The 12,558-nt window shown below is 36.9% G+C and overlaps 1 pseudogene; it reads right to left on the bottom strand.

The window, feature by feature from the left end:
* Positions 1 to 4,190: 4,190 nt before the first annotated feature.
* LOC123563444 (macrophage-expressed gene 1 protein-like) lies at positions 4,191 to 11,934 on the bottom strand (annotated as a pseudogene).
* Positions 11,935 to 12,558: the final 624 nt, after the last annotated feature.

The raw sequence follows: 12,558 nt of genomic DNA, 5'->3' as shown, positions 1-12,558 counted from the left end.
TACTTCATCTATATGTTTTATAATATGTTTCCGAACATTTTTTTCAGTGTTTTACACAGAACTGTGGTTAGGCAAACAGGTCTATAGGTCAGTATTATGACCTTTTTTTAATATTGTTGAATTTTGCGTCTTTCCATGTTTAAGGAGTGTCCCAGTTCCAAGTGAACGTTTAACTATTACGGTGAGAAGTTTAACAAATATTTCTGCCAAACTCCTTAAATATGAATGAATATCATCTTGGCAAATTGTTTTATCTGGATCAAGTTCCTTCAGAAGGTTCAATACCTCAGCTTTGGTAATATCTATATTGTCAAGGTCACTGTTAATTTTTTCATAATTTCTCTTACTATTCTTAATTATATCATTTGGGCCATTACACTCTCTTTTGTATTCATCATAATCCTTACGGCGCCAAGTTGTCAAATACCTATCCCATACATGCCTTTTCCTTCTTATATGTTTCAGAGTTTCACCAGTCTCCATAGTCGTTTTTGGTTATATCCTTTCTATGATTATGTTTTTGGAACATATTTTTGTATACTTCCATTAAACTACTTACAAAAATGCTTCCACATATCCTCAATGCCACACATTTGAAGAGTTAATTCCCAGTTATTTTTGGTGCCATTCATCTGCAAATCCCACCAATTCACAATTTCTGTACATATATCCCCCATTACCAGTATAAAATGCTTTAAATCACGAAGGAAGTCAAAAAGTAACTCTATGAGATCACTAGAACCTAAGGGTGGCAAATATTCAATGTTTTCACATACGGTTCATTAGTAGTAATGAGAAGATCCAGAATAGTCCTAGTTTGATCATTTTTACATCTCGTAAACTGAGTTACATGCTAAATATAGACTCGATGAACTGATATTCAGCGTATAGATGGTGGCTGCACTTTTAAAAGGGTACTGGAAATAGTAAACGTAATGTCTGTGTTAGTATTCCTGTTCAAAGGCCTTTTTGCGAAGTTGCGCACAGAATCAAGGATTCAACTCTTAGTGAATTTAACATTTAAAATTCACCAGAGACATTACTTTTGCAAGAATGTCTAGGTTAGGCCGTTTCAAGAGTATATTATAGAAGACTGTAGCATGGGAGAAAAGGGGAAGCATTTGAAGTAAGCTAAACAGACATTGCATGCCATGGACTTGGCATACAGACTAACGGATGCGCATGACAAACTTGGTATAACATGATAAATATGGAATCCCAAGCGTACGCAAGCCAAGAGTGTTTTGTACTTGTGTTACATTATAGTGTAACGGGAATAGTCATTTTGACACCGCTGGACCATTTCTAGCATGTGAATGTTGGCAGCTGTGAATGCTGTGACTATACTAACAAGATATATTCTAGTTGTGCTTGTAAGACAGTGACTTTACTTTTTCTTGTGATTTTTTAGGAAATCTAATGCTCTGTTTGCATTTGTTGTAATTCTTGAGATATGTGTGTTCTAGCTAGGTAATGACTAATGTCGACAAAAAGGTATTTTGCATCTTCTGTGACTATAACACTTATAAAGGAATTCGTTGTGCTATTCATTGCGGATGGTGTGAAGGACCTTACATTTAAATGGATTAAATTCCATGTGTCTCAACCTTTTCACTTTTTTTTCCAACGAAATGATATCATAGTGTAACCTTATTCGATCTGAGTGAGAGGTGGTGAAATAACGGTACGCCCCGCTGACACCGACTTATTAAGTGGAATTCTAATATACATATATATTGAATGGTATCTATGATTCCAAAGGACCAGAAAATATATCAGAACTGAGTCCAAGTATGAGACAACCGTTATAGGTGTATGGCCAGTTCACAAAAAAATCCCGAATTGTCACCCGTGACGTGAGTCACTGCTAAAGAAGTATTTTACCAATCATTACCATTAATCTGTTACAGAAATATTTCAGTTAGGAAAAATAAATACAGGAAAATAACTAAATGAAAGGAAATAAAAAATGAGAACAAAAAATAAGCACTCATGTGATAAAGCATCATGGTTAAACTTCCTTCTCAAAGGGAAGATAATAGTTATTTGACATTGAACAAAAGGTATTGCGACGTTTTTGATAAGAAACCTCTTTAGTTTTTTTAACTAGATGACATCGGTACTTGTTCATAAGGAAGTCTTGATAAATCAAGTAAAGATTAGTTCTGATTTACACCCTTTTACGCGTCAAATCCTTAAGATATTCTTTAATCATTTGCGGACATGCTGGTCTCAAATATTTAATAACTAAGTTTCTTTTTTGTACCCCTTAAATTTTTTAATATAACACAGAGCTTTATAAGTGGAAGGCCTTAATGAGCGGTTTGTTATCTCCGATCCGATCAGTGACAAATCTATATTGGAACTGTCTCCGCAAATATATCAAGGGCTGAACACCACTAAATCCGGCTCTTCTTTATTTCATATAAAATCCACTTACTTATTCTCATAAAGAACTATATCGCTACTGCAGAAAAACAAAAAGAGAAAGGGGTGTTAACTTTTATATAAGAAAACTACAGTTCGTTAAATACAACACGCTGAATTTTCACCTTTTCGCTTCTTTCAGTGTCTCGTTTTGAGGCATAAAATTCTTGTGCCTCTATTTTTACCTAGCATGCGATAGAACATGCCGACTTCGATAGAAAGCTACACTTACATACTTACACGCATAGAGTAAAAGATGGCGAAAGGAAGAAAGATTAGCATTATTTATATTTGTACTACTTTTGATTTGGTAGTGATCAGCCTAAAATGAGATTATTTTCTTCAAAAAGAAAGAGAGAAAAAACTTTTAGATACTACTTAAAGTTTACTCTTAGTCTACTCTTAAGAAAGGTTTATAAAATATTGTTCAGTGTTCGGGTAAACTATTTTTTACATAACCTCAATAACGATTTAAAATTGTTAAAATAATTAGGTCCATTAGTTCAACCATATACTAGCATGAACATTATTTGGCAGGTTAGTAACGATCTGTTCTGCCCAGTCCAGTTCAACATTTCGTTTTCTCAATGTATACCTTTTATGGCATTGTTAAAGCTACAGTTTTAAACCAATTATTCCACATTATCATCCACATCATATATAACAAGGTAATTAACTCTGACAACTGTATCTTGATTATGCCCACTTTAACTTAGTATTTCAGTGTAAGGTTATGATGCACTTTAGATGTGTCTATGTTATTACTGAATTAATTTGATTCAAACTTGGTTGTTCCATATCACAATCAATATTATATATGAAAAAGGTCATCATATTTGGCACAATTCTTTCATAAATATTTCCTCTGAACTTTTCCCTCAGATATGATCTATTTCACTATCAAGCATCAATACAGTTGAGCGTACTGTCTCATGCACGGCTCTTGTTATTGTGTATAGAATTATTGCTTTTCTTATCTTAAGTACATAAAACTTCACTACAGCATACAGAATTGAGTGAAACAACAAGTATAGACAATTTTTAAACGAATGTCTTTCTGGATAACGAAATAAAGTTTTAGAAAGGCCTGGTAATAGATGTCCGATCTGTAGTGTTGGTCCTCAGACTGTGGTTTTGAGCTAATATGACTTTCCTAGGATGCAATCTTTTCAATCAAAATTTCTTCTTTCTTTACCTAATATAGACCAAGTCAATTCGACCAACGTCTCCTATATTTCAAACGACGTCTACGTCAAAGCTTTATTACACTAGTGCATGTAATACCAAAATTACGTAATGGCTTTATTTTACACTCACGACGTCAAGCATGTGATAAGCCTATTTTATTCTTACTTAATGCATTTTTCAGGCAGGCAGAAATGTAGGGGAGACCCGTAAAAAAGGCGGTTCAGACATACATACCTTTAGCCTGCTGGTGGAAAGTGCTTTTGACTTTGCGACCAGTGCAAACCAAGATCAAGCTGATCATTGTCTTCACTGTTCGCTATTCGGTCAGTAAAATTTCAGTGAACACCCCTTCGAATAATAAATGGTACTGCCCAAACTTAATAATGGATCAGTCCATTTTAAAAATTAAGCAGAGTAAAAGGTGATTGTTACATTGGCGATGAAACTAGTGATCTTTATACAGCCAGGTGGTTTCTATTCACCCGTGTTCTTTAATACAGACTGGCATTTTCGTATACGGGAGAGCATATTCGCACGAGTTCTCCTCAGTGCTGTAAGTTCAAGCACAAGACAGCTCCATGACTGTCCTCTTTATTTTTTTTATTATCTTGAAACTAATGTAAGTGTCAAAATCAAAATCAGGATTTGAAAACAAAACACACAGAGTGAAACATTAGCAATATTATCTAAGGTATACCTTACTAAAATTGGAATGTCCATATGTTCATATTCTCAGATTCAAGAGAATGAGGAAACACGCTTTCCTCAAAGGCATGATACGCTCATTTATTCTCTACCTCTAGTTAAGCTTGAGACGTGACGGTTGTGGTATTCTCGAATTTTCCGTAACCTCTGGTAGAGCGTGCGTTAATATATCTGCTATCCCCAGCCCATGGGCCAGTTAAACGGTCAGTTTCTTGGGAGAGGCTACGGCGTCTGCGCCTTACTGCAATTACTATAATCGTCCCAGCCAAAACACAAGCAAGCGTTGCACAAATGGATACAGCAGCAATACTGCCATCTGAAAGTCCGCTGGACCCAGAGTTTTCTGAATTGCCTTTTTTATTATGTGATTCATTTGCTGGTGAAGTCATCCCGTGTTTGGCCATGAAAGCTGGTACTGCTTTACTTGCATCTTCAATGTTTGCCCATAGCGTTCCATCACTGTTGAATACAATAGCATCATCACCTATCTTGGTGTAGCCGTCTCTAGGAGCTTCCATAAATGGTGGCCTCTGTACCTTGGGAAGGCCTTGCGTTGAGAGGGCACCTGTTTTTATACAGTAATTGATACTACATCCGTTGTCAATGGTGGCTAAATGTTGGCTGTAGCCTTCCGGGCATGAATGCGGATATGACGTCACACCTTCCGCCATCATGAATTCCATCATCATGCTACTTTTGCCATTGCTTTTAAGAAAATAGCTCTTTTCCTTCAGCGCCAAAGGATTACCAGCTTTGCAGCTGTAAAAGCCAGCAAAAGGGAGTGAGTATCTATAGTCTAGTTCGTAGTCATCACTTACACAAACTGTAAGAGAGGCAAGAAGTATTAGAGGATAGAATTCTGGTGGACAACTCTGGCTCTGGGTCATGACGTTCGCCATGGTCGGTGTATATAGCCCTCCGAAGAGGAACCCACTGTCGGCTTTTACTGTTCCGGTCGAAGCACACCAGTAGGCAGAAAAGCTCGCGTGAGCTGTATCCGTAACTGAATGACAACAATGAAAGAATATCCAACATCTATGGCATGATCGTGTGCTTTGGGAAGATGACTTTGTACCCTGCTGGAGTGGAACGGGCTCATAACCGTCTGGGCAGCTATACTCCCCGGTCTGAGGATTCTTTTGGGACATTCCTTTGCACAGGTCGGTGTATCCACTACCCTGGCATGATTGATAAACCCCTCCAAATGTTTTTGGAGGAAGGCATGTACCGTCATCGACGTTAGCTTGAAAACTGAAGTTCGGCGATTCTTCATTGGTGCAACCTCTATGGGTGTTGTGTTCGTAGTATTGGTTTACGGCGTCTTTGACGTAATCGTAGACGTCAAAGACAATTGACTGCGGTACGTCTGGAAGGTTGTCTTCACTTATTTTGAAATATATTGGATCTCCACTTCTATCTAGAGCCACCATTTCGTTATGGATGAAATCAGTCCAATTATTTGTTGTAAAATGTTTCGGCCTGAAACATACATATAAACACAGTCAAGTCAATGTTAACAAAAATTATAATGATTACAGAACGATGGTACTGCTCAACGTGAGCCATGTAAGACATTTACTGATATACAAAATAACTAGCACAATTACAACCACTTGTCATCAAAATTACCACCACAACAACTAATATCTCTGCCTCTGCTATGCATCTTTTAGCATCCTAGGTAAATAATTACCCCTTTTTTATTTATACCTACCTAAATACCGGGCCACCAAATGTCATAATCTTTGACGTAGTTCTTGCTCTTCGGTAGTCGTCTATCATTGTTTCAGAGGTATTTTGAGTGTAGTTGGTTCCAAAGTCGAAAATTTCAAAGAAGCTGGCACTTGCCGAAGCAAGGATTTGTTGTTTCTGGGACTCGTACTTTCTAACAAATGTTGCCTTGACCTCATCGACTTACGCAAAAAAAAACACCATGGAATTGTTAAGAAAAACATTAATACTTGTGTAAATGTCGCAATTACTGTCAAACCTGTTTTATGAAAGGGTCACGTCTTCATACTTTGAAAGTATTATAATAATCAACGTGATTGAATTAGTTTTAGACAGCATTTATGCCTTTAAACGGCCTAAATTTAATCTACGAAATATACATTTAAACATCCTACCTACTGTGTTACCAATGCTGTAAAAATTTTGATTTGACATAAAAGATATTCTGTTATAATCTATATTATAAGCTTATAAGTATTCATTTTGAAGTTTTATATTACCGGTATATAGATGTTACTGTTTGTTTTGAAAAGTGTGTTGTAGTCATTGTACATTTGGAGAAAAGTCTTGTTTTTCAGATAAAGCTCGACTATTTGTAAGAAACATGTGCAGAAAACATTGTGTTCAAGGCAAGATGAGGTATTTATTTTGTGAAAACTGTCATTAATATAGATTTTACGTTAAATGGTTCGTTCCGTATGAAGAATGAGATATTGCAAGTTTGTCACGCTGTGTTGAGGAGGTTCTTATACATGTAAAACCAGTAAGTTTGTTTAACATACTTGAACCAAAGCAGCCCCGACATCTATGCTGGTAATCACGTGTGTTCCGAAATCTCTTACAAGAAGCTGACTCTCGTAACGAGCGAGATCTGTACGGTTCAACGTCAAATGAGCGGCTATCTTGCGCAAACGTGCTCGGAATGCATCGTTGATTGCGGCGTCGGGTTCAAGCTTGGCTGTGTACTGTACATAGCGAACCTGAAGTATATTAGATAAAGCAATAATTTTAATGAACAGTTTTCATGTGTCCGTCTTGAAAAAAATTTATATTGGCAATGAATGCTTTAATAGGGGATGAAAATCCCCGAGACGGCAACGTTCGTATATAGTTATTCGTTTTTGTTGTCTGCATATACTGAGGCAATTTTTTCGATGTTTTCCGGTTCCGGTTTATGTACAAAACGCAGACTGGTTGTCTGCAAGAACATACGAGAACCCCGAATCAGTCACAGAAATTCGTAAACCGCGCCAACATGATTCTTTTTACTTCTTTTATGTAATGAAAACTGTACATGTAATTGAAAAACACTTTTAAAACAGTAAGTAAGTGTAAAGGCTGTCAAGTTTCTGCGTGGAGTGTAAACAAGCAATAAAATCCTAAAGCCAGTGCCTGACGTCACCGTCGCGGCTTTCCGTAAATTTTGCAAAGTATGATATTCGCTATTAGAGGTATGATGACACTAAATGTAAACTGATTAGCGCGAAGTTTTATTTCTTTTGAGTGTTGAACATTTCTCCGTAAGTAGATATATATAAAAGATAAATCCCCATGATAGGCAGTGTCTTAATTTATATTTTTTGGTTATGTTTGGTGTTAGGAAAACGACAGTGACAAAAAAAAAACAGCAATGCAGAGTGACTTAAAGACCTGATGTAAAAATGTACATATAGTATCTATACTGAACAGCAAAAGATACTATCCAGTTTTATAACTGGGGTATTTTTATTAAAAAACTTATAAATCACTTGTGTTTTTCATATCACATTACATTTGAAGACCTTCACGTGTAAATTTTTAAAAAAAATCTATCAACTGTGAAGGCAGTAGCCCCACAGTAGCCGTTTGCATGAAATTCACGTGCGCCTGTAATTAACAATTTTCTTTGTGAAATTTTATTGTCATTGGAAATATTGATAATTGACTTACTCGAAAAACAGCATAAAGTTTAAAAAATATTGTTGGTTGCACCACACCACTGAATCATTTTTAACGCGAGCGCCCAATTGTGATGTGACACTCTAACTGACGTGCAGTAGATATAGCCTTTCAAACGGCTATTGTGGGACTTCAGACTTCACGCATGATTGATTTTTAAAAACATTATCACGTGAAGATCTTCAAGTGTAATTTTGGTATGAAGAAACAATTCAAATTTGAAAAATTAATTTCATATTTCAAACTATACCAGTTATACCTCTGGATAGTTTCTTTTGCTGTTCAATATATATCATGGTCCAGGTCACTTGTGTGTGACGCTTAGAAATTCGAAAACCTCATTAGTCATCTGTAAATAAATATGTTGATACTGAGCTTTGAGGGACTGCAAACAGACAAACAGCAATGTCCAAAAACGATGACTATCGATCGACTGTAAATTCAATCCAGTGCGATGACTCAAAATATTTGCAATCTTTAAGACTTTTTTAAGGAATAGGCCGCTCCGGCATATTGACCACGGCCTATACATTGCAATGCGGCAAACTTGACTATGTCGTATAAAGACTGTCCTCGATAAACAGTCATTGAAGTCGGTTATATTTACTGGTAATCACACGTGTTTATCCGTCGAATGCAGTGAACTGTCAAGTCTGAAATGTACGTTTTCATGAGCTGTTTTCAAAGGCCATCTCGGCAAAATTGTCCATTCTGTACATTTTACTTGATTCGATCGGATAAGCAAAATATGACTACACCGACGAGAAAGAGAAAATTGTCTGAAATCGACACTGGAATATCCAGCGCTAGTCCATCTAAAAGAAAGTTACACCACTGAGTTCATGCTGAAAGTGGTTGCATACGCTGAAGAGAATGGAAATCGGTCTGCTGGTCGCTACTTTGAGGTATGTACCGATAAACACTGTCTAAATTTAACGAGATTCAATCACCTGTACATGGTTCAGTTTACATATACATGTATATATATATATATTCAATTGTAAATATTTTAAAGATGAAAATCCGTTGTTTATTTGAAATTTCTTCACAACAATTTTTATAAACATGGTAATCAGATTACACATATTTGAGGCAATACCGGTAATCGTCTGTTTGTGTCTATTCATCCTTTGTCTACAGAACAATAGAGATGCGAAACAACTTGGCTAATTTCAGTTTGTCTTTTGTTGTCAAATACACGCCGAAATCGTGGAGAGTTTACCGAGATGTTTATAAATTTCGCGATTTATAGGCCGTTGAAAAAAGCAAAATAATTTGAAAATAAATCTCAATTGACGAGCACTTTTAACTATTTCCTAGGTTGATGATAAATGTGTTCGTCGCTGGAAACAAGAGAAAGACAAACTTGAGTGTCTCCCTAAAGGCCAACGTGCTCGTCGCGGAGGTAATCCCAAATTCCCGAAACTGGAGGAAGATTTAAAACTCTGGATAGAAAATCAAAGGGAAAAAGGCCGCGCTGTATCTACTGTACTGATTCGACTTAGAGCTCAAACTATGGGCAAAGAAAGTGGTATTGAAGATTTTATTGGAGGCCCAAGCTGGTGTTACCGTTATATAACGAAATAATCTGTCAGTGCGCAATCGAACCACGGTAGGACAAAATCTTCCCGATGACTGGGAGAAGAATGTAACTGAATTTCGAAGTTTTGTTAATGAAATGATAGAAAAGTACTCTTTGAAATTTTCTGATATAGGGAACATGGATGAGGTACACATGTCTTTTGATGCGCCCATTTAGAAAAAATAAAATGACGTATAGGCTGCTTCGACGCATTGGGCGCACCCCTGAAAACTTCACTTTTTTAACGTATAGGCCGCGGCCTATTGTCCGGAAATTACGGTAGTCTTTATCGATTTAGTTGCTACGAGATGTTGAATTCTACCTTGAGAGACAGATTGGCGAACATTGCGTAACAACGTGACAGTCAACTAACTAGGTAATTAAACACGCCAGACGGTCATCTGATATGTTTTAGGCTGGTTACGGACATTTTATGAATAATTTACCTTATTTGTATTTTCGGTTTCGTGATTTTTTGCTCGAAATTGCACGACCGATATCGAGAATATGAATGTAGTTTTAGGTTACACAAAAAGATGAAAACTGGCACCAGACCAGAAAGAAAATTCAGCTGTACATGTTATACCCTAACCCTAGGTATACTATAAGAACTGTGGCCATGAACGGGAAAATATATTAACCCATTTCATTTCTCACCTAAAACGCGCAGTTCGGTAAATGGGTACTATGTATATCATGTGTTGCACAAAACCATGCAACACAAAAAAACATGCTATTCTGAAATATTTTTTTCTTTTCGCCATTAAAACATCAGTGTATTAACAACCATGTCTTGAAGACTAAAGTACATTCTGCATCGATAACGCGGATTTTATATAGCCGTTGCTTTTGACTCGGCGGACGGACCGTTAAGAGAGGTAACTAGAATCACGGATTGGGTATAGCCAAATATGTGCTCCGATACAACAAAATAAGGTATTGTCACATGGCGCGCCAGTTTGTCGTCCCGGCGAGTTGGCGCTCTTCGAACACACCAACACACCAGAACGAAATGGTAGAATAAGCCACCATACATGCAGCCCATGGAGTTTTAAGCAAACTCATTTACATAGGCATGCAGTTAAATCAAATCGGCCTATAATTAAATATAGGCTTGTAAATCTTCCCATCTTCATCTTGTATATACAAGTCAATTGTAACGTGTAGAGTGTGTACGTACATATCCCATTGTGGTCTTTTTGCAAGGATGAGTTAATAAAAAATATAAAGGAAGATCAACTGTAGGACAATGTTTGTCTTATTAAAGTCCAGTAATGCTATTACAGTTATGTTTAAAATGCAAATGGGTTTAGATATATTACTACTGATACAGTTAGGGTCATATGGCTGCTTTCCGGGGAGACAACAGTTGCCCCTCCAAGCACGGGCGGGCACAAGGGTATGAGGATCGACCTTCAATAAACCAGCTGGTATGCGGGTTATTTACTTAGTGTATACTATTGTTATATACACGCGTTAATAGTTGATACTTTTTATGATCTCAGGCATAATTTCCGATTTTGTGTGTATTTTGGCCTCCTGCAAACAAAGTCTCTCAGTTTGATCTTTATATCCATGTTTGGCTCATTAAATATACATTCAAATTTATCTTGAGAAAATTGCGTGCTTTAGCGATGATACAAAGATAGTTTAGATCTGTGTCCATAGTGTCATTACATGTCGCGCACATTTTAAACAAAGCCATTGTTACCGTATTGCTTCTAGAGTTGGGATGTATTGTATTATAATATGTAAGGGGGATTAAAATATATAATCTAGTACATATTTGAAGTCTGAAACAAACAATAACATGCCAACTAACCTGAACACGCGTCGTCATAGACTTGTCGAAATGTTGTCGGGACTTCACACTCTCGTATTCGTCGGAAAACTTCCCGCTTATCTCAACATGTGTAAGGTGTAGTTCGGTGTGCACGTTGACGGACCTTGAAAGCGTGCTGGTGAAATTATCCCAATGTGTATATTAACTCAGCGTATGTTTCCACTTTGCTTCTTTTTATAGGTATTGTCAAAATGTCGTCCGGGACAAGAAATTTTCCGTCGTTGGTGGTCCTGCACTGAGAGTAGTTTAACTTTGCCATCATGCCCATGTCTCGGTTCCGAAGATTATCCCATCCGCCGCCGGGAATAACTTCAAACCTCAGAATCCGGTCTTTATTGCTTACTGTGCATCTCCGTGGATCGCCAACTGGAAATGTATCTCCGCTTCCCGACGACGTCGGTAGAAGAGGTTCCGCTAATACCGCGGATGCTGCGGTGATCAGCAAAAATACGATAGCAGTATACCGCATCACAATATTTAAATATTCAAACTAGTCCGTACGGCCGCCAAAACAGATTTAACTGAGTGACAAATGCAAACTAACGATTTATAGGAAAACAAAAAACAACTAGGAAGAAAATTTAAATAAAGCTACTTTAACATAGCATAAAAAACGCACTATATAGAGCCTGACGTAACTAGCTTGTATTAGCAATTTATAAACTTTTTAGCTCGTCCGATTTTTGAAAAAAATATCTATGAGGTATTGTCGTCACTTGATCGTCTGCGTCGGTGTCGGTGTTCGGTAAAAGTTTTGTTTAGGTCCACCTTTTCTCAAATACTGTAAGAGCTACAGCTTTGAAACTCTGCACACTTATTTACCATCATTAGGGCACTACGTAGGCCGAGAACCATAACTCTGATATGCATTTTAATAGAATTTTGGCCCTTTTTTGTACTTAGAAAATTTGAATTTCTTGGTTAAATGTTTTGTTTAGGTCCACCTTTTCTCAAATACTATAAGAGCTACAACTTTGAAACTTTGCACACCTATTCATCATCATTAAGAAACTATGTAGGCCAAGAAACATAACTCTGATACGCATTTTGTTAGAATTATGGCCCTTTTGGTACTTAGAAAATTTGAGTTTCTTGGCTAAAATGTTTATTTAGGTCCACCTTTTCTCAAAACCTATAGGAGCTA

Source organism: Mercenaria mercenaria, chromosome 2, assembly GCF_021730395.1.
Source record: "Mercenaria mercenaria strain notata chromosome 2, MADL_Memer_1, whole genome shotgun sequence".
NCBI classification, from domain to species: domain Eukaryota; kingdom Metazoa; phylum Mollusca; class Bivalvia; order Venerida; family Veneridae; genus Mercenaria; species Mercenaria mercenaria.
This window is presented reverse-complemented; position numbering and strand designations above follow the sequence as displayed.